The sequence below is a fragment of the Bombina bombina genome, chromosome 7 (assembly GCF_027579735.1).
Source record: "Bombina bombina isolate aBomBom1 chromosome 7, aBomBom1.pri, whole genome shotgun sequence".
Lineage (NCBI taxonomy): Eukaryota > Metazoa > Chordata > Amphibia > Anura > Bombinatoridae > Bombina > Bombina bombina.
The window spans coordinates 302659294-302682266 of NC_069505.1; the positions used below are offsets into that span (position 1 = coordinate 302659294).

General features: G+C 42.9%; 1 protein-coding gene across 9 annotated transcripts in view; it reads left to right on the plus strand.

Moving 5' to 3' along the window:
* Positions 1–22973, plus strand: part of FOXP1 (forkhead box P1) — a 946651-nt gene that overhangs the window by 312363 nt on the left and 611315 nt on the right. The window lies entirely within an intron of this gene.

The following is a 22973-nucleotide window of genomic DNA, read 5'->3' on the forward strand; positions in this document are numbered from 1 at the left end:
AGAGGCAAGCGCGATAGCTCTGGGGTTAGACGACATACAGAGCGCATAGATGCTGTAAGAGCCATGTCTGATATTGCGTCACAATATGCAGAACCTGAGGACGGAGAGCTTCAGTCTGTGGGTGACGTCTCTGAATCGGGGAGACCTGATTCAGAGATTTCTAATTTTAAATTTAAGCTTGAGAACCTCCGTGTATTGCTTGGGGAGGTATTAGCTGCTCTGAATGACTGTGACACAATTGCAGTGCCAGAGAAATTGTGTAGACTGGATAAATACTATGCAGTACCGGTGAGTACTGATGTTTTTCCAATACCTAAAAGGCTTACAGAAATTATTAGTAAGGAGTGGGATAGACCCGGTGTGCCCTTTTCCCCTCCTCCTATATTTAGAAAAATGCTTCCAATAGATGCCACTACACGGGACTTATGGCAGACAGTCCCTAAGGTGGAGGGAGCAGTTTCTACTTTAGCAAAGCGTACCACTATCCCGGTTGAGGACAGTTGTGCTTTTTCAGATCCAATGGATAAAAAATTAGAGGGTTACCTTAAGAAAATGTTTATTCAACAAGGTTTTATTTTACAGCCCCTTGCATGCATTGCGCCTGTCACTGCTGCGGCGGCGTTCTGGTTTGAGGCCCTGGAAGAGGCCATCCATACAGCTCCATTGACTGAAATTATTGACAAGCTTAGAACACTTAAGCTAGCTAAAAAGTGTAAGCAGGGATAGAGGCGCCAATGGTGCAGGTAAATGGTGGTACAGATGGCAATAAAAGCCCAAATATACACAGAGTACTCACATTTATTGAAGGCACTCACTTGTACCTATAGAGACGGGCTGGATTTTAACAGCAATCCAGCTGGCTGATCCAGGGTGAAAATGGCTGGTTCGTGGGTGTCAGAGTGCAGATACTCTAAAGTAGCATAGCAAGGTAGTACCAAACATAACACTGAGAGTGGATTTATATAAAAAAATGGATTTATTTAAAACATATAAAAAGGTTTACCACTCATCACAGTGTTAAAAAAATAATTGGTACATCAGGAATACATGCGACGCGTTTCTCAGTTAAAACTGTTTCCTCAGGCATGTTTCTAAACAAATCTTTACTCCTTATATAGGGCTATGCTACTGAAACACACCCACACCCCACCCCCAACAATTGGTATGACACAGACCAATCAGTATCCCTCATTCGAAATAGATCCACCCCTGTGGTTGTATAATCATATAAATACTTAGATAAGGATATAGTTACTTATAATATGTATAGATGACCTTACTGCTTCTTAGATTGTGTGTATGTGTATATAAATGTTTCGCAGTGACATAGTGTTTTAGTGGCCAACATTTGATGATTGCGAATGTTCGTCAATTCTGTGTTCTAATTGGATGTCCTAGCCGTCAATCATAGTGTGTTAATAGGACCTGTGCTGATTGCTTAGGATTCGTCCATATGGCCGTCAATCAAAACTACTTGTCAGTTGTTACTAGTAAGTATAGCTTCCAATAGAAAAGCTAGTATCGGGCGTGCCCCTGCTTTTGCTGTCATCGATAGTGCACTACAATAGGCGCCCATCAAGGAAGTATATTGGTTACTCCATGGTGATTGTAAACAGTGTATCCCATTGGTCCTACTGCCGGATGTTGTATTGGATCGGGGATAACTATTGGTCAACCAAAAATGTAAACAAAGTGCCCTATTGGTCAGTGCCCCGAGTAGTATCGGTGTCAAAAAGAGCGATCGCTCTACAAAGTAATGTTATTAAATCTGTGAATAGATAAAAATATAAATAAAGATATATACAATCTGATGATCGATATTATTTAAATGGTGAATTTCTAAAATATTATTTGAAACGTGATGTCATATCATATAAAGTGATGTTAGTGTCAATGAATAGCGCAATATATTTGCTCATTTAGATACATCCACCACATGAATAAATATAAAGTGATGGATGTGTAAATAAATAGCGCAATAAATTTGCTCATTAGGTGCATCCAAAACATGGATGGATGCGAAGTAAGTGAAATTAAAGTATAAGTGATAGGTGAACCTCATACTCGTATAAGAGTAGCCACCACATAATTATTAAAAAGCCTAGATTAAAAATAAAATCTATGTGATATAAAAACCCAAAGAGGGTTGTGCTAATATAATTAAATCATACCTATGAAGGTACTTATGTTCTATCTAGGAATAGACATGTGTGAATAAAAATGGTGATAAATGTATAAGTGAAGTGTACCATTAGGAATCTATTGTATGGTCTATCAGACCTAAACCCTAGTGTGTGTAAAGTGTAATATTAGGATTAAGAACATGGTGAATGAAATAAGCACTCATGGTTGTTTTCTCCTGAAAAACAATATCTAATTAAACTTGTCAGTTAATGTGTAGATGTGTGACTGGTTACCATGATATATAGAGAAGTGTTTAAACAATTATTTAAAGAGCATTACACATGTAATTACAAGGTATGTTAATGTGATACATTTATCCGATCTGAACACGAGATAAACCATATATCTCAGGTGTCCAGTCTATGGGTCATGAGGCATATTAGTATGATACATTTATCCGATCTGAACACGAGAAAAACCATATATCTCAGGTGTCCAGTCTGTGGGTCATAAGGCTCATAAGTCTACTAAGATGTACCCCTATATAGGGCAACCCTCCTTAAAGGGGTAGCAGAACTCACTGTGGGGACTGCACTATTCCAGTCTCTATTAGGATGGTTGTAAGCTGTACGTCTACCATAAAGCTAAGCAAAAGCTATAGAGTCTATAACTTCATTTAGCCCTGTGGGGAAGAGTGTTTGGAACTTGAAAATCCAATATGTTTCCCTTTGTCTCAGACGGGTGAATCTATTATAATGATGACTATTGGGAATACTCTCCAAAGGTGTAATAGTAAATTGGCATTTACCTGTCCTACTTTTAGTGCAATAGTGCCTTGATACACTATGTTTAGAGGAATGTTTGATTATATTCCGTTTGTGTTCCCCCCACCTGAGGCGTACCTTCCTAGAGGTGCGACCATTTGTTTCTGATGCCATTGTTCATTTGACTAAACTAACGGCTAAGAATTCCAGATTCGCCATCCAGGCGCGTAGGGCGCTATGGCTTAAATCCTGGTCAGCTGATGTGACTTCAAAGTCTAAATTACTCAACATTCCTTTCAAGGGGCAGACCTTATTCAGGCCTGGTTTGAAAGAAATTATTGCTGACATTACTGGAGGTAAGGGTCATACCCTTCCTCAGGACAGGGCCAAATCAAGGGCCAAACAGTCTAATTTTCGTGCCTTTCGAAATTTCAAGGCAGGTGCAGCATCAAAACAAGAGGGAACTTTTGCTCATTCCAAGCAGGCCTGGAAACCTAACCAGTCCTGGAACAAGGGCAAGCAGGCCAGAAAGCCTGCTGCTGCCTCCAAGACAGCATGAAGGAGCGGCCCCCTATCCGACAACAGATCTAGTAGGGGGCAGACTCTCTCCCTTCGCCCAGGCATGGGCAAGAGATGTTCAGAATCCCTGGGCGTTGGAGATCATATCTCAGGGATATCTTCTGGACTTCAAAGCTTCTCCTCCACAAGGGAGATTTCACCTTTCAAGATTATCTGCAAACCAGATAAAGAAAGAGGCATTCCTAAGCTGCGTGCAAGACCTCCTTGTAATGGGAGTGATTCATCCAGTTCCGCGGACGGAACAAGGACGGGGGTTTTATTCAAATCTGTTTGTGGTTCCCAAAAAAGAGGGAACCTTCAGACCAATTTTGGATCTAAAGATCCTAAACAAATTCCTCAGAGTTCCATCATTCAAGATGGAAACTATTCGAACCATTTTACCCATGATCCAAGAGGGTCAGTACATGACCACAGTGGACTTAAAGGATGCCTACCTTCACATTCCGATTCACAAGAATCATCATCGGTTCCTGAGGTTTGCCTTTCTAGACAGGCATTACCAGTTTGTAGCTCTTCCATTCGGGTTGGCTACAGCCCCAAGGATTTTTACAAAGGTTCTGGGCTCACTTCTGGCGGTTCTAAGACCGCGAGGCATAGCGGTGGCTCCTTACCTGGACGACATCCTGATACAGGCGTCAAGCTTTCAAATTGCCAAGTCTCATACAGAGATAGTTCTGGCATTTCTGAGGTCGCATGGGTGGAAAGTGAACGAAGAAAAGAATTCTCTATCTCCTCTCACAAGGGTTTCCTCCCTAGGGACTCTAATAGATTCTATAGAAATGAAAATTTACCTGACGGAGTCCAGGTTATCAAAACTTCTAAATGCTTGCCGTGTTCTTCACTCCATTCCGCGCCCCACGGTGGCTCAGTGCATGGAAGTAATCGGCTTAATGGTAGCGGCGATGGACATAGTGCCATTTGCGCGCCTGCATCTCAGACCGCTGCAATTATGCATGCTCAGTCAGTGGAATGGGGATTACACAGATTTGTCCCCTCTACTAAATCTGGATCAGGAAACCAGAGATTCTCTTCTCTGGTGGTTATCTCGGGTCCATCTGTCCAAAGGTATGACCTTTCGCAGACCAGATTGGACCATCGTAACAACAGATGCCAGCCTTCTAGGTTGGGGTGCAGTCTGGAACTCCCTGAAGGCTCAGGGTTCATGGACTCAGGAGGAGAAACTCCTCCCAATAAATATTCTGGAGTTAAGAGCAATATTCAATGCTCTTCTAGCTTGGCCTCAGTTAGCAACACTGAGGTTCATCAGATTTCAGTCGGACAACATCACGACTGTGGCTTACATCAACCATCAAGGGGGAACCAGAAGTTAATACAGGCACGAAATCCTGTCACCAGGAAATTTTACCACAAGATATGGCGTAAATATCTTCATTGGTGTGAATCCAAGAATTACTCATGGAGTAGGGTTAGGATTCCTAGGATATTGTCCTTCCTCCAAGAGGGTTTGGACAAAGGATTAGGTTTGCAGACCTAGTGGACATGTCATCCTTTCCACCATGGACTCTGCCTCTGAGACAAGACCTTCTAATACAAGGTCCTTTCAATCATCCGAATCTACTTTCTCTGAGACTGACTGCATGGAGATTGAACGCTTGATCCTATCAAAGCGTGGCTTCTCCGAGTCGGTAATTGATACCTTAATACAGGCACGAAGCCTGTCACCAGGAAAATTTACCACAAGATATGGCGTAAATATCTTCATTGGTGTGAATCCAAGAATTACTCATGGAGTAGGGTTAGGATTCCTAGGATATTGTCCTTCATCCAAGAGGGTTTGGACAAAGAATTATCAGCTAGTTCTTTAAAGGGACAGATCTCTGCTCTGTCTATTCTTTTACACAAGCGTCTGGCAGAAGTTCCAGACGTTCAGGCATTTTGTCAGGCTTTAGTTAGAATTAAGCCTGTGTTTAAACCACTTGCTCCTCCATGGAGCTTAAACTTGGTTCTTAAAGTTCTTCAAGGAGTTCCGTTTGAACCCCTTCATTCTATTGATATCAAACTTCTATCATGGAAAGTTCTTTTTCTGATGGCTATTTCCTCGGCTCGAAGAGTCTCGGAGTTATCTGCCTTACATTGTGATTCTCCTTATCTGATCTTCCATTCAGATAAGGTAGTCCTGCGTGCAAAACCTGGGTTTTTACCTAAGGTGCTTTCTAACAAGAATATCAATCAGGAGATTGTTGTTCCATCATTATGTCCTAATCCTTCTTCAAAGAAGGAACTTCTTTTGCATAATCTAGACATAGTCCGTGCCTTGAAGTTTTACTTACAGGCTACTAAAGATTTTCGTCAAACATCTAACCTGTTTGTTGTTTACTCTGGACAGAGGAGAGGTCAAAAGGCTTCGGCAACCTCTCTTTCTTTTTGGCTTCGGAGTATAATCCGTTTAGCCTATGAGACTGCTGGACAGCAGCCACCTGAAAGGATTACAGCTCATTCTACTAGAGCTGTGGCTTCCACCTGGGCCTTTAAAAATGAAGCTTCTGTTGAACAGAATTGCAAGGCTGCGACTTGGTCTTCGCTTCATACCTTTTCCAAATTTTAAAAATTTGATACTTTTGCTTCTTCGGAGGCTGTTTTTGGGAGAAAGGTTCTACAGGCAGTGGCTCCTTCCGTTTAAGTTCCTGCCTTGTCCCTCCCATCATCCGTGTACTTTAGCTTTGGTATTGGTATCCCACAAGTAATGGATGATCCGTGGACTGGATACACTTAACAAGAGAAAACATAATTTATGCTTACCTGATAAATTTATTTCTCTTGTAGTGTATCCAGTCCACGGCCCGCCCTGTCCTTTTAAGGCAGGTCTAAATTTTAATTAAACTTCAGTCACCACTGCACCCTATGGTTTCTCCTTTCTCGGCTTGTTTCGGTCGAATGACTGGATATGGCAGTGAGGGGAGGAGCTATATAGCAGCTCTGCTGTGGGTGATCCTCTTGCAACTTCCTGTTGAGAAGGAGAATATCCCACAAGTAATGGATGATCCGTGGACTGGATACACTACAATAGAAATAAATTTATCAGGTAAGCATAAATTATGTTTTTCTTCACAAAGCATTATTTCATAGTGTGTCAATTGAAAAAAAATTGTTTATATATCAACTTTAACAAGTATTATTAGTCAACAGTTTATATACTGTACTGATGATTCTTCTGGACTGTGGAGTTTGTTTGTTTTTTTTATCTCAGGGGACACTGAGCTGTATTGCAACACTCCACTATTTTATCTGATTCACTTTTAAAGCGATACTGAACCCAAAATTTTTTTTCTTTCATGATTCAGCGCATTAAATTTTCAGCAACTTTTTAATTTACTCCTATTATCAACTTTTCTTTACTCTCTTGTATATGTATATATATATATTTGAAAAGTAAATAAAAAAAACTTAAAAAAACAAGGCTTTATTTCTGTTTAAATGGAGTAAAAGCAAAAATGCTAAAAATGCTCTGGTATTTTGGGTAAATTTTTGTTTGGAAGTCCTGGTACTGAAAGGACACTAAACTCATTTTTTTTCTTTTCTTTCGTGATTCAGATAGAGCATACAATTTTAAGCAACTTTCTAATTTACTCCTATTATTATTTTTTTTTCGTTTTCTTGGTATCTTTATTTGAAAAAGCAGAAATGTAAGCTTACGAGCTGGCCTATTTTTGGTTTAGCACCATGGGTAGCACTTGCTGATTGGTGGCTACATTTAGATACCAATCAGCACGCTCTACCCAGGTGCTGAACCATAGATGGGCCGGCTCGTAAGCTTACATTCCTGCTTTTTCAAATAAAGATACAAAGAGAACGTAGAAAAATTAATAATAGGAGTAAATTAGAAAGTTGCTTAAAATTGTATGCTCTACCTGAATCATGAAAGAAAAGAAAAAAAATTAGTTTAGTGTCCTTTCAGTACCAGGACTTCCAGACAAAAACTTGCCCAAAATACCAGAGCATTTTTAGCATTTTTGCTTTTACTCCATTTAAACAGAAATAGAGCCTTGTTTTTTTTATTTTTTTTATTTACCTTTCAAATCTATATATATATATATATATATATTAAGTAGACAACTAAAGGTATTGATCTAGGCCCATTTTGGTATATTTCATGCCACCATTTCACTGCCAAATGCCATCAAATGAAAAAAAAAATTTTTTTTCACAAACTTTGGGTTTCTCACAGAAATTATTTACATACTGCTTGTGCAATCATGGCACAAATGTTTGTAAAAGTTTCTCTGAGATGCCCTTTATTCAGCAGACATATATGGCTTTGCCATTGCTTTTTGGTAATTAGAAGGCCGCTAATTGCAGCTGCTCACCATACTTCTCTTATTCCCGACAGTGAAGGGGTTAATAAGGTATCTTAAAAGGTTAACGTTAGCTTTAGTGTAGAGATTACCCTCCTACCTGACACTCCCCACCTCCTGATCCCTAATCTGTTGGCGCTCTACAAATAACCGATAATAATAATAATAATAATAATAATCCCTACTTGATCCCTCCCCCACTGGTCAACCCCATCTTAAGTACTGGCAGACAGTCTGGCGATTAAAAAAAATAAAAACTTTTATATATATATATATATATATATATTTTTTTTTTTTTTTTTCTGCAGTGTAGTGTTGCCCTAACCATCAACCCTCCCTGATCCCCCCTTTAAACCTCCCCTGCCCTAACTATTGCCGCCATCTTAGGTACTGGCAGCTATCTGCTAATTCTTTTTTTATTTTAACTATTCCGTAGTGTAGTGTCTCCCCACCACGATCAGACATGTGCCCTCATATGGTGGCAGAGCACCGTTCCTGCTCCGGCTCCATATGCGGGAGATGCCTGGAGCAACAGTAGCTCCAGATCTCGGCTGTAACTTAACAGCCAAAATTGCTGGAGCATCCTCAAGCTACAACGTATAGATACGTTGTGCGGTATGATAGCCAAAGTACCGCACAACGTATATATACGTAATTTTGGGAGAAGGGGTTAATTACCATTTGATATAATTTGTTCAAATAATTATCTTAGTGTTGTGGACTTACTCATTTAGTATTAAAGGGTTATTACACTTTATATGGAAATAATATATAATATATGTCACCATTTAAGCAATGCATTACAAAATACTTGATATACAGAATATACCGCAAAGATATTGCGCAAAGATATTGCGGGTTCGGTGCCAGACCAGACCCTGGTTTCCCAGTCCATATAAAATGTATGTTTACCCTATATTGTAGTCTAAGGGGCCCATTTATCAAGACCGCTGCTCCATAACCCTGTCCGCCTGCTCTGATGAGGCGGACAGGAATCGCCGGAAATCAACCCGATCGAGTACGATCGGGTTGATTGACACCCCACTGCTGGGGGCCCATTGGCCGCGAGTCTGCAGGGGGCGGCGTTGCACCAGCAGCTCTTGTGAGCTGCTGGTGCAATGCTGAATACGGAGAGCGTATTGCTGTCCGCATTCAGCGAAGTCTTGCAGATCTGATCCGCAAGACCTTTAATAAATAGGCCCCTAAGTGTGCAATAGCATTATTTAAAAAAAAAAAAAAAACCAATGTACATACCTAAAATGTCACCAATAGACTTGCTTAAAAGGACATTAAACACTAAACAAATGCTAGATAGAATAATACATTCGAAGAAAAGATTAGTCTGAGAATAAGATGTAGATGTATTTTTTAAAGTTTCATTAGTTGATTAAATACTGACAAAGCCTTCAGGCTCGCCGGAAACAGGAGTTAAGATGCAGTGGTCTTAAGACCGCTGCTTCTTAACTCGTCCGCCACCTCTGAGGCGGCGGACTGCAATCAGCCCGATCGGATATGATCGGGTTGATTGACACCCCCTGCTAGCGGGCGATTGTCCGCAAATCTGCAGGGGGGCGGTATTGCACAAACATTTCACGAGAAATACTTGTGCAATGATAAATGCCGACAGCGTATGCACAATGATAATTCGACCCCTATGAGTGCTGTATATATGTATCCTTTGTAGTGTACCTGGAACCATTTGAGTTTCTATATTCATTAGATACATAGCACTAGAAATCCAACAATGGGTACATAGTTATTAACTACCTAAAACATGGATATATAAAGTCCTGGGAATAATTTAAGTAGTGCCATTGGTATCTTTTTTAATTAACTCCTTAGGGGGGTAGTTATCAAGCCGTCTACTTTTCTGGCTTCGCCGGCCCAATACGCCCGCCTAAGCTCGCCTACCTTCGCCGCTGCGGACCTTGAATACGTTCGCCTAAGTTATCAAATAAAGCTGTCAAAAAGCCGCGGGGCGATGAGCAGCGGACTGTGACAGTTATCACTCATCCGATCTCGCTGCCCTTCGGCTTTTTCCCAGCTTTATTGCTAGCCTGTCACTAAGCACTCACACTAAACTGCACTGTTCTACCCCCTATACCGGCGCCCCCGGAGCCCCCCGCAACTAAATAAAGTTACTAACCCCTAAACCGCCGCTCCTAGACCCCGCCGCAACTCTTATAAATGTATTAACCCCTAAACCGCCGCTCCCGGACACCGCTGCCACCTACAGTATACCTAGTAACCCCTATCCTGCCCCCCCTACACCGTCGCCCTCTATTATAAAATTATTAACCCCTATCCTGCTGATCCCGCACCTCTCCGCAACTAAATAAATAGTTTAACCCCTAAACCGCCGCTCCATGAACCCGCCGCAACCTATATTAAACCTATTAACCCCTATCCTGCCCCCCCTACACCGTCGCCACCTATAATAAATTTATTAACCCCTATCCTGCCCCCCACTACGCCGCCGCCACTGTAATAAAATTATTAACCCCTAAACCTAAGTCTAACCCTAACGCCCCCCTAACTTAAATATTAATTAAATAAATCTAAATAAATTAACTCTTATTAACTAAATGAATCCTATTTAAAACTAAATACTTACCTTTAAAATAAACCCTAATATAGCTACAATATAAATAAGAATTATATTCTAGCTATCTTAGGATTTATATTTATTTGACAGGTAACTTTCAATTTATTTTAACCATGTACAATAACTATTAAATAGTTATTAACTATTTAATAGCTTACCTAGCTAAAATAAAGAGAAATGTACCTGTGAAATAAATCCTAACCTAAGTTACAATTACACCTAACACTACACTATACTTTAATAAATTATTACTATTTAAAACTAAATACTTACCTGTAAAATAAACCCTAAGATAGCTACAATATAATTAATAATTATATTATAGCTATCTTAGGATTTATATTTATTTTACAGGTAACTTTGTATTTATGTTAGCTAGTTAGAATAGTTATTAAATAGTTATTAACTATTTAATAACTACCTAGCTAAAAGAAATACAAAATTACCTGTAAAATAAATCCTAACCTAAGTTACAATTAAACCTAATACTACACTATCATTAAATTAACTAAATAAACTACCTACAAATAACTACAATTAAATACAATTACATAAACTAACTAAAGTACAAAAAATAAAAAAAGCTAAGTTACAAAAAATAAAAAATTAAGTTACAAACATGTTAAAAATATTACAACAATTTTAAGCTACTTACACCTAATCTAAGCCCCCTAATAAAATAACAAACCCCCCAAAATAAGAAAAATCCCTACCCTATTCTAAATTAAATAAATTTCAAAGCTCTTTTACCTTACCAGCCCTTAAAAGGGCCATTTGTGGGGGCATGCCCCAAAAAGTTCAGCTCTTTTGCCTGTAAAAGAAAAATACAACCCCCCCCAACATTAAAACCCACCACCCACATACCCCTAATCTAACCCAAACCCCCCTTACAAAAACCTAACACTAATCCCCTGAAGATCATCCTACCTTGAGTCGTCTTCACTCAGCCGAGCCACCGATGGAACTGAAGAGGACATCCGGAGCGGAAGAAGTTAATCCTCCAAGCGGCGCTGAAGAAATCTTCCATCCGATGAAGTCATCATCCAGGCGGCGCTGAAGAAGTCTTTGATCCGGCCGATGTCATCTTCCAAGAGGCGCTGAAGATGTCTTCTATCCGGGTGAAGTCATCTTCCAAGCCGGGTCTTGAATCTTCCTTCCGCCGACGCGGAACCACCTTCTTCACCGACGGACTACGACAAATGACGGCTCCTTTAAGGGACGTCATCCAAGATGGCGTCCCCTCAATTCCGATTGGCTGATAGGATTCTATCAGCCAATCGGAATTAAGGTAGGAAAAATCTGATTGGCTGATGGAATCAGCCAATCAGATTGAGCTCACATTCTATTGGCTGTTCCGATCAGCCAATAGAATGCAAGCTCAATCTGATTGGCTGATTGGATCAGCCAATCGGATTGAACTTGAATCTGATTGGCTGATTCCATCAGCCAATCAGATTTTCCTACCTTAATTCCGATTGGCTGATAGAATCCTATCAGCCAATCGGAATTGAGAGGACGCCATCTTGGATGACGTCCCTTAAAGGAGCCGTCATTCGTCGTAGTCCGTCGGTGAAGAAGGTGGTTCCGCGTCGGCGGAAGGAAGATTCAAGACCCGGCTTGGAAGATGACTTCACCCGGATAGAAGACATCTTCAGCGCCTCTTGGAAGATGACATCGGCCGGATCAAAGACTTCTTCAGCGCCGCCTGGATGATGACTTCATTGGATGGAAGATTTCTTCAGCGCCGCTTGGAGGATTAACTTCTTCCGCTCCGGATGTCCTCTTCAGTTCCATCGGTGGCTCGGCTGAGTGAAGACGACTCAAGGTAGGATGATCTTCAGGGGATTAGTGTTAGGTTTTTGTAAGGGGGGTTTGGGTTAGATTAGGGGTATGTGGGTGGTGGGTTTTAATGTTGGGGGGGTTGTATTTTTCTTTTACAGGCAAAAGAGCTGAACTTTTTGGGGCATGCCCCCACAAATGGCCCTTTTAAGGGCTGGTAAGGTAAAAGAGCTTTGAAATTTATTTAATTTAGAATAGGGTAGGGATTTTTTTTATTTTGGGGGGGTTTGTTATTTTATTAGGGGGCTTAGATTAGGTGTAAGTAGCTTAAAATTGTTGTAATATTTTTAACATGTTTGTAACTTAATTTTTTATTTTTTGTAACTTAGCTTTTTTTATTTTTTGTACTTTAGTTAGTTTATGTAATTGTATTTAATTGTAGTTATTTGTAGGTAGTTTATTTAGTTAATTTAATGATAGTGTAGTATTAGGTTTAATTGTAACTTAGGTTAGGATTTATTTTACAGGTAATTTTGTAATTATTTTAGCTAGGTAGTTATTAAATAGTTAATAACTATTTAATAACTATTCTAACTAGCTAAAATAAATACAAAGTTACCTGTAAAATAAAAATAAATCCTAAGATAGCTACAATATAATTATTATTTATATTGTAGCTATATTAGGGTTTATTTTAAAGGTAAGTATTTAGTTTTAAATAGGATTCATTTAGTTAATAAGAGTTAATTTATTTAGATTTATTTAATTAATATTTAAGTTAGGGGGGCGTTAGGGTTAGTGTTAGACTTAGGTTTAGGGGTTAATCATTTTATTACAGTGGCGGCGGCGTAGTGGGGGGCAGGATAGGGGTTAATAAATTTATTATAGGTGGCGACGGTGTAGGGGGGCAGGATAGGGGTTAATACATTTAATATAGGTTGCGGCGGGTTCAGGGAGCGGCGGTTTAGGGGTTAATACATTTATTATAGTTGCGGTGGGCTCCGGGAGCGGCGGTTTAGGGGGTAATAACTTTATGTAGTTGCGGCGGTGTAGGGGGGTCAGATTAGCGGTGTTTAGACTCGGGGTACATGTTAGGGTGTTAGGTGTAGACAGCTCCCATAGGAATGAATGGGATGTCTGGCAGCAGCGAACTTGTACTTTCGCTATGGTCAGACTCCCATTGATTCCTATGGGATCTGCCGCCTCCAGGCTGGCGCTTTGAAAACCAGGTACGCTGGGCCGTAAAAGTGCCGAGCGTACCTGCTAGTTTTTTGATAACTAGCAAAAGTAGTGAGATTGTGCCGCACTTGTGTGCGGAACATCTGGAGTGACGTAAGAATCGATCTGTGTCGGACTGAGTCCGGCGGATCGAAGTTTACGTCACAAAATTCTACTTTTGCCGGTCTCGAGCCTTTGATAACTAAGGCGAATCAGCCTCGCCACAAATACGCTGCGGAATACGCAGCGTATTTGAGGTTGACGGCTTGATAACTAGGCCCCTCAGTGTGAACGCCTGCAAGCTCAACTGTTTTGTAGATCACCTTCATGAGAGCTGATCTAAAACAGTGCCACTCTTGTAAGGACCCTCTACCCATTTGTTCCCTATAAATGTTACCTTGTGTATCATACCCATGTTTATATATCTGTTGGCGTTCTACAAACACCTGATAATCATAATCTTTGTTTTATTGAGCTCTGATTAGGAATGTCACCCTCAGCTGACATATTAGCACAGCTGTGTTACTGTGTGTTTCTGTAGCAATGTCATATGTACAGCAATGTCCTAGGCATTTTTTCTTTAAACACCTTAAGGGATAGTAAACACCAACAATTTTATTGTTTAAAAGGATAGATTATCCCTTTATTTACCATTCCCCAGTTTTGCATAACCAACACTGTTATAGAAATATACTTTTTACCTCTGTAATTACCTTGTATCTAAGCTTCTGCTGACTGCCCCCTTGTCTCAGATCTTTTGACAGACTTGCATTTCAGGCAATTAGTGCTGACTCTTAAATAACTTCACGTGCATGAGCACAATGTTATCTATATGAAACACATGAACTAACACCCTCTACCTGTGAAAAACTGTCAAATGCAGAGGCTGCCTTTAAGGGCTTAGAAAATATCATATGAGCCTACCTAGGTTTAGCCTTCAACTAAGAATAACAAAGAACAAAGCAAATTTGATGATAAAAGTAAATCAGAAAGTTGTTTAAAATGACATGCCCTATCTGAATCATGAAAGTTTAATTTGGGCTTTACTATCCCTTTAAAGAAAAGAGAGGGCTGCAGTGAATTGTGGTTATTCGGTAATGGCAGAAAACAAAAATAAAGTGGAACTCAAATCACCTTAAAGGGACATAAAATCCACATTTTGTCTTTCATGATTTAGAAAAACATGTCATTTTAAACAACTTTCCAATTTACTTATATTATCTAATTTGCTTCATATCCTTGATATCCTTTGTTGAAAGGCATATGTAAATAGGCTTAGTAGCTGCTGATTTGTGCCTGCACATAAATTCCTTGTGCAATTGCTATTTCTTCAACAAAGGATATCTGAAGAATGAAGCAAATTAAATAATAGAAGTAAATTGGAATATTGCTTATTATTGCATTCCCCATCTGAATCGTGAAAGAAACATTTTGGGTTTCATGTCCCTTTAAGCTTGCTCACCGTGATATCTCATTTTGGGGATGTCACTAGTGATAAGTTCATGATATACTGGAGAATTAATAGCAGGAAATTCTGAACATTATTGTGATTGGCAATTTGGGGGCAGTAAAAATGGGATCAGATTAGTTTTAGGAGATTGCAGAAGGATTTTGTGGATCTGGAGAGAAGTTATGCATTTGTTATTTACGTGAGGATTTATTTGTAGCTGTGTTGATATCCTGGTGTTCCATAAATAATGTTGAACTGTTAAAAGGTTTATGGCTGCGTTTGTTTGGAAAACACTGAAATATTTGAGTTCTGAAGCTTTTTATTGGGCAGGAATTTAGGAGGATAAATTGCACAGCGCAAACTGTAAAATATGCCCTTATTAGGAGGATCTGCTTTATCGGTTATTTTCATATTTAAGGAATTACTAAACTAACAAAAATGTAAATAAATAGTCTTGGTGTTTTATTTAGTGCAAAATACTTTCAACACCAACATTCTCAGCTTTACAGTAATAACAGCCAATATATATTCTTGATACCTGTAGTCTTTGAGCTTTCACATTTTTTTCATGCAGATGCTGAATATGTTTTGGAAAGTGGTAGAAATTAGGTTTTTTTTTCCATATAGATATAATTTATTATGTTTAGCAATCTTCCATATTATCAAACCCTCTGCAGCAACAGAGTTTTTTCACAACTTGCTTACACAGGTTATTTTCTACATTATTGCTAGCCATGCATTCAGTAATAGAGACTCTGTTTGTCCTGCATTTTACAGGACACTCCTTAAAGGGACATAAAACAGTATTAACTAAGATAAGTTTTCAAATATATAATGCCGCCAAAGCTTACCTGCAAAAAGGTTTCTGTTTTAACCCCCATTAACCCCTTTAATTCAGGCATAGTTTTGTTTGCAGCAAGCCCCCCCCCCCCCCCCCGGGCATTTCTATATATGGAAGGTGCTATCTAGGCCATAGCTTCTGCAGAATGCACAGTAGGGGGCAGAGTTACATAGCACCAGACTAAAGTAGTGCACAGTTTAATGCTGAAGCTTTCACAATGCATGTGACATTATCCCCATAGAAACGAGCAAGCCTCTTGGCAACAAACAATAGCAGTACCTACTGTCCGTCCTCAACCCCCTGTTACGGTTACCCTTAGTCTCGCTGAGAGATGGACCGCTTAGTAGCCTGGATCCCTATTGCTAAAGAGGGGAGAAGCTGCTTTCCATAGTATTCTATATGAGTCTCGCAAATATAGAATAATCTCCCTTAGCTGCAGTAGAGCTAGGATACCCTTCTGCCCACAAAAACGAGTCAACGCTGCGATTGAGGGTCAAACAAGAACTCAGGACTGGGATGCCCAGCCTGCTTTTTATTAAGGTTACATGCACACAGGGCCCTCCCAGGGGGAGAGGGGGGGAAGCACAAAATCCCCCATCACACATTTAGATAGAGAGCACTGTCCTTTGACAGGCCACAATAGGATTACAGTACTTAAGATAACAAGTTTACAAGTTCATCTTATCAATTAGCAGTCTGGCTCCAGAGGTGATTAGACAATAGTTTCTAAAAGCTGAAAAAAAAGAGTTAACTCTTTATGAAATGAAACTTGTTACAGTTTTCTTGGAGCCCTTCTTAGGCGCTGGCTTGCTGGTTCAGGCATTGCTGCTGGGAAATAAGCTCTTCACAACAGAATAACTAATGCTTCTGTAACATTGCTCCCTTTCTGTGGAACACTCTGGCAGACACGGTCTGACCCCTTTTCGGGGCAGACTAAGGCTGTCCAGACCGCTGGTTATGCGGGGCTGAGGTCGGTTTGTCTGGACAACCCGTCGGCGTTGCCATTCTGTTTCCCAGGTCTGTAAGTAATGGTGAAATTGAAGGTTTGCAACGATAAGCTCCAACGTAATAGCCTGCCGTTATCTCCAGAGACCCGGTTCAGCCACACCAACGGGTTATGGTCGGTGACCAGAGTGAACTCCTGACCATATAAATAGGGAGTCAATTTCTTTAATGCCCACACCAAAGCCAAACACTCCTTTTCGACCGCTGCATAGCTGACTTCGCGGGGCAGGAGCTTCCGGCTGATGTAGGCAACTGGATGCTCCCCTCCATCTTCGCCTACTTGGCTGAGGACAGCTCCCAGCCCGAACATGGAAGCATCTGTATGGACGATAAAACGTTTGTTAAGGGCTGGGGCCGCCAAGACAGGAGCGTTAATTAGAGCATTTTTGAGAGCCTGGAAAGCCGTTTCACAGTGGGGAGACCACAGGACCTGTCGAGGTAAGTTCTTCTTGGTCAAGTCAGTCAGGGGTTTGGCAAGTGTGCTGTAGTCTGGTACGAACCGTCTATAGTACCCTGCCGTGCCCAGGAAGGCTAGGACCTGAGTCTTAGTGATGGGGGTGGGCCAATTGGCGACAGCTTCTATTTTGGCCGGCTCTGGTCGCTGCTTTCCACACCCCACCCGGTGACCCAGGTACTGTACCTCGGCCATCCCAAAGTGGCATTTTTCTGGCTTCAGAGTCAGGCCAGCAGCCCGGATCTGATCCAGAACCATTCCCACATGAGCTAAGTGGTCCTCCCAGGACTCACTGTGGATCGCTATGTCGTCCAGGTAGGCGCAAGCAAAACTCTGGAAGCCATCCAGGAGCCTATCCACCAAGCGCTGGAATGTAGCTGGGGCATTCTTCATCCCAAACGGCATTACCCTAAACTGATATAAGCCGAATGGGGTGACGAATGCCGACTTGGGGATAGCCTCCGGGGCCAGGGGAATCTGCCAGTAACCTTTGCAGAGGTCAATAGTGGTCAGGTAATTTCCCCTGGCTATACGATCGAGTAGCTCGTCTACCCTGGGCATAGGGTAAGCGTCCGTCACGGTATTTTCATTGAGCCTCCGATAGTCTACGCAGAACCGGGTGGTCCCATCTTTCTTGGGCACCAAGACAACTGGGGAGGCCCAGGGACTATCGGAGGGCTCAATTACCCTGAGCTGGAGCATCTCATCGATCTCCTTCTTCATTCCTGTCCTAACTGCTTCGGGGATTCGGTACGGAGCCTGGCGCAAGGGAGCTTGTCCCGGAGTATCTACCTGGTGGGTGGTTAAAGTAGTGTACCCTGGCTTCGGGGAGAAGGTGAGGTGTTTGGACTGGAGGAGTTGGTTGAGCTGCTCCCTTTCAGTGGGGCTAAGTCGGTCCCCTATCTGAACCTGCGCCACTATACCTGTGGGGAGGCTCTTTTCTAATAGGTCTGGAATGGGTAAACTGTCGGGGTCTTCCTGAGGGGAACAACATACGACCGTCACGTTCTCTGGTCGCTCAAAATATTCCTTGAGCATGTTTACATGGAATGTCTTTCTAAGATTGTTGTCGTGGCAGCTAGCTATCACATAAGTGGTGTCTCCCCTTTTCTCTACGATCTGGTAGGGACCCTGCCAGGACGCCTGCAATTTGTCTGTCTTCACCGGCTTAAGTACTAACACCTTTTGTCCTATGGTGAAGATTCTCTTTCGGGCCCCCCGATCGTACCATACTTTCTGTCTTCTCTGGGCCAACTGGAGATTAGCCCGCACGGATTTGGCTAATTGCTCCATTCGGTCCCTGAGTTCCAGCACGTATGGCACAATTGGGACACCGTCAGCCTCCATCTCTCCCTCCCAGTGCTCCCGGATCAGGTTTAGGGGTCCCGTACCTTTCTTCCGTAGAGCAACTCGAAGGGAGAGAACCCTGTCGTTTCCTGGGGCACCTCCCGATAAGCAAATAGGAGGTGCGGCAGGAAGCGTTCCCAGTCTCGGTATTCCTGAGTGAACGTCTTGAGCATTTGCTTGAGGGTCCCATTGAACCTCTCACACAGCCCGTTCGTCTGGGGGTGGTATGGGGAGCTTAGGAGGGACTTAATTTTGCAAACCTGCCAGAGTTGTTGGGTCAATTCAGCCGTAAATTGGGTGCCTCGGTCGGATAGGATTTCTTTTGGAAATCCTACCCGGGAGAACACCTGTACTAGTGCATTCGCTACCGTATCCGCTTGTATGTTGGATAGGGCGACAGCCTCTGGGTACCTGGTAGCGTAGTCCACTACGGTAAGAATGTATCGCTTACCGGAGGGACTAGGGGTAGCCAGTGGTCCCACTAGGTCAATAGCAACCCGGCTGAAGGGTTCCTCTACAATGGGCATATTTACTAGCTGGGCTTTAGGGTGATCGCCTCGCCTTCCTACTCGTTGACACACATCGCAGGTGTTACAGTAAGTTCTAACGTCAGCGTGCACCCCTGGCCAAAAGAACGTGTGAGTAATGCGGTGTAGGGTACGGGTAACGGCTAGGTGGCCTGCTAAGGGGATGTCGTGGCCTATTTTGAGGATTTCTTGACGGTATTTGTGGGGCACTACCAGCTGTCGCCTACGCTGTCCCCTTTTCTCTGTCCAGCGGTATAGTTTCCCTTTTTCCCATAAGAATGTTTCGTTATCTGCCCCGCCCCCTCCGGTCTCTGCTCGTTCCCGGTACTTTTGTAAGGTCGGGTCAGTCTTAGACTCTGCCTCGAAGGCATCTGGGGTGTCCCAGGGTATGGGGCCTAACCTGTCAGGCAAGGTCGGGGTAGGTCTTACCTGTGTCTTCCGCACTGGTGAGAGCTCTCGCTCCGTCCGGGCTTGGGCCCGTGTAGTCACTGGGTCCGCCTCGTTGTTGCATACTGGAGCATAGGCAGAAGTCATGGGGCCCAAATTGTTGCCCAGTAGTACTTCGGCAGGTAAATTATCCATTAGGCCCACGTTCACAGCCCCCTTTCCCGCTCCCCAATCAAGATGCACTTTAGCTGTTGGAATTTTGTACACATCCCCCCCCGCCACTCTAACGGCCACAGTCTGTCCGGATCGCTTGTGCTCTGGCACCAAATGACTCTGTACCAGCGTGATAGTAGCCCCTGTGTCTCGCAATCCCTCGGTAGATCGCCCCTCGAGCCATACCCTCTGCCGATGGTGCTGGCGGTTATCTGAGGCAGCATATACAGGGTCTGCCTCGTGAAGCGGCCCCACATATCCCTCCATAGGGGCCTCTTGGTTAACACAGAGGGCCCGGGCCGGACGATAGGACCCAGAGGGGTAATTGTAATTCCTGGGTGTCTGGTGCGTATTAAGGGGGCAGCTAGCCAGGAAATGCCCTGGTTGCTTGCATCGGTGGCAAGTCGGTCTGGGACGCTCAGAGCTGTTATTGGGTGGTCCTGAGTGTCGGACGGGCCCTGTGGGCACCGGGGCTCGGAATTCAGCACGAGGGGGTGCACGGTAAACCTCTCTGGGTTCGACCCGTGCTGGAGCTCGGTAGTTCATGGGTTCGTGAAGACGGGAGTCATAATGTTCATCGGCCAATTTGGCTGCTTCTTCTAAGGTAGAAGGCCGCCAGTCTCGCAGCCATTCCTTCCCTTGCTGTTCCATGCCATTATAAAAATGTTCTAAGAGAAACAATTGTAAAATTTCCTCCCCAGTCACCGCTTTACTTCCGCTCAGCCAGTGATTTGCCGCTCTCCGCATTCGGTGCGCCCATTCCATATGGGTATCGTTAGGCTTCTTTTCCGTGCCCCGAAACTGTCGGCGATACGTGTCCGGAGTTACAGCGTACCGTCGCAACAGTGTCTCCTTAACTAGCTCATACTGTGTCACTTCCTCAGCACCCAGAGTACGAAAGGCTTCCAGGGCTCGCCCGGATAGTTTCCCAGACAATATCGTGGGCCACTCTCTGTTGGGAATCTGGTGCAGGGCACATTGCCTTTCGAAGTCCGCCAAATATTCATCAATCCCTGTCTTGCTCTCTAGGAAGGGTCGAAATGCCGCATAGGGTATCTTGGGCCTCCCAGCATTTTCGACAGGGATGATTACCTGCGGGGCTTCAGCATTGCGGTGTGCGTTCGCTAGGTTGAGTTCGTGGGCTCGAGTCTCTCGTATATCCTCGTCCGCCTCCGCCATCAACTGCTGTACCAATTCCATGGAGGGGTTCGGCCCGTATAATGAGAGCCTTTCCCGAACAATCCTGGTTTTTTCGTCACTAATCGTGGTCGGTGTTTCCGCCATTGTGAAGCTCTGATCCAGTTCGGTCAATTCTGCGATCAGCTCTCTCCTCGGCCGGTTGCTGGCGTACCCCCCTCTGCTTTCAAGTAAATCCTTTAGGGTTGTACGCTTCAATTTTTCGTAAGCGCTCTCCATCCGTTCTGTACCTCTCCTAGGAAATCCAGGAAAATCCCGCCGCTGCCGCCAAATGTTACGGTTACCCTTAGTCTCGCTGAGAGATGGACCGCTTAGTAGCCTGGATCCCTATTGCTAAAGAGGGGAGAAGCTGCTTTCCATAGTATTCTATATGAGTCTCGCAAATATAGAATAATCTCCCTTAGCTGCAGTAGAGCTAGGATACCCTTCTGCCCACAAAAACGAGTCAACGCTGCGATTGAGGGTCAAACAAGAACTCAGGACTGGGATGCCCAGCCTGCTTTTTATTAAGGTTACATGCACACAGGGCCCTCCCAGGGGGAGAGGGGGGGAAGCACAAAATCCCCCATCACACATTTAGATAGAGAGCACTGTCCTTTGACAGGCCACAATAGGATTACAGTACTTAAGATAACAAGTTTACAAGTTCATCTTATCAATTAGCAGTCTGGCTCCAGAGGTGATTAGACAATAGTTTCTAAAAGCTGAAAAAAAAGAGTTAACTCTTTATGAAATGAAACTTGTTACAGTTTTCTTGGAGCCCTTCTTAGGCGCTGGCTTGCTGGTTCAGGCATTGCTGCTGGGAAATAAGCTCTTCACAACAGAATAACTAATGCTTCTGTAACACCCCCCTTGCTTGCATAAGTAATTATCCTCACGTGCACACTTTGTTACATGATAGTACAAGGTTTTGACTAGAACACTGATATAGGAGGTGGAGCAGGCTACACTTGGCAACACTAAAGTGTAAGTAATTGTGCAGATTTTTGGAAATTTTATTAAAATACTTATAAACTTTTTTCACACACTGTTTTACCTCAGTTGACCCTTTTTAATATGCACATAACTCAAAATGTTTTATGGCACCTTAATAGCGACCTCTGTTATGAAGTCACCTATCTGCATGTGTGACCTTCTAGTATACTTAGGGTTGCCACCCGCCCCGATTTCACCTGGACAGTCCCAGTCTGAGGCTCTGTGTCCCGTGTCCCGGAACTACCCTCAAATGCCCCGGGCTAAGCGCAGCAAGCAGCAGTGAGCACAAATATTACAAAAAATAGCTGGCCAGAAGAGCGCTTAGCCCGGGCTTACTAAAAAAAAAACGGGTAGGTGGAGTCTGGAGGAGAGACAGAGGATGGTGTGGGACAGTGGGAGGGGGGAAGAGGGTTGAGGAGGGGAGTTGTGACATCACATCCGGCAGAGAGAGGCAGGTGTTGGTGCGGTGGCTGTGCGGCGGGCTGCCTGCATGCTGATGCCGAAATACAGAATGACTGCATGAAGGCTCATTTCTGGAGACAGCTACAAGTGCGTTCATTTATATTACGGTTCTATACAGAAGTGTGACAAGTTGTGACTTTTGATTTGGTAATATCATAAAAAATATACATTTTATGTCAGAAAACTGTAGGGGTTCCATCCAGCCAACCCGAAAAATAAAAATAATAGTGTGTCAGGAAATATTGTTATACTGGGAAAAGAGCCAGAGTTTTTAATAAAATGCCATCTTCAAACGCTCTTTTATGTGATCCCCTGTAATTCTCAGTATTGAGATTTACAGGGGATTCCCATATGATCTGGCCTTTTGGTTGGTATATTTAAAAAGTCACACTTGGTCCCTGAATAGATCAAATCTGCTTAACTGTTTCTAGTTATATCATACTTTGAGACATTAAATTCATGTACATTCATTATTTAATTTGTCTGTTTACCCTGTAATTCTCACATAAAGGCTTATGTTGTTCCTGTAGTCGTTCAGAACCTTGACCCCTCAACATGCTAAAGATTGCTTGATCAGTGTAAGAGCTCATTTGTATTATCCAATCTGTCCCTTATTGGCCACAGCAAAGGTGATAAGATAAACATTATTTAGGAGGCTTTTCGGGGAGTATGTCCCAAGACCAGGGGAGTATTAAGGCATAGGCCAAGGAGGCCGGTGCCTAGGGCAGCAGAT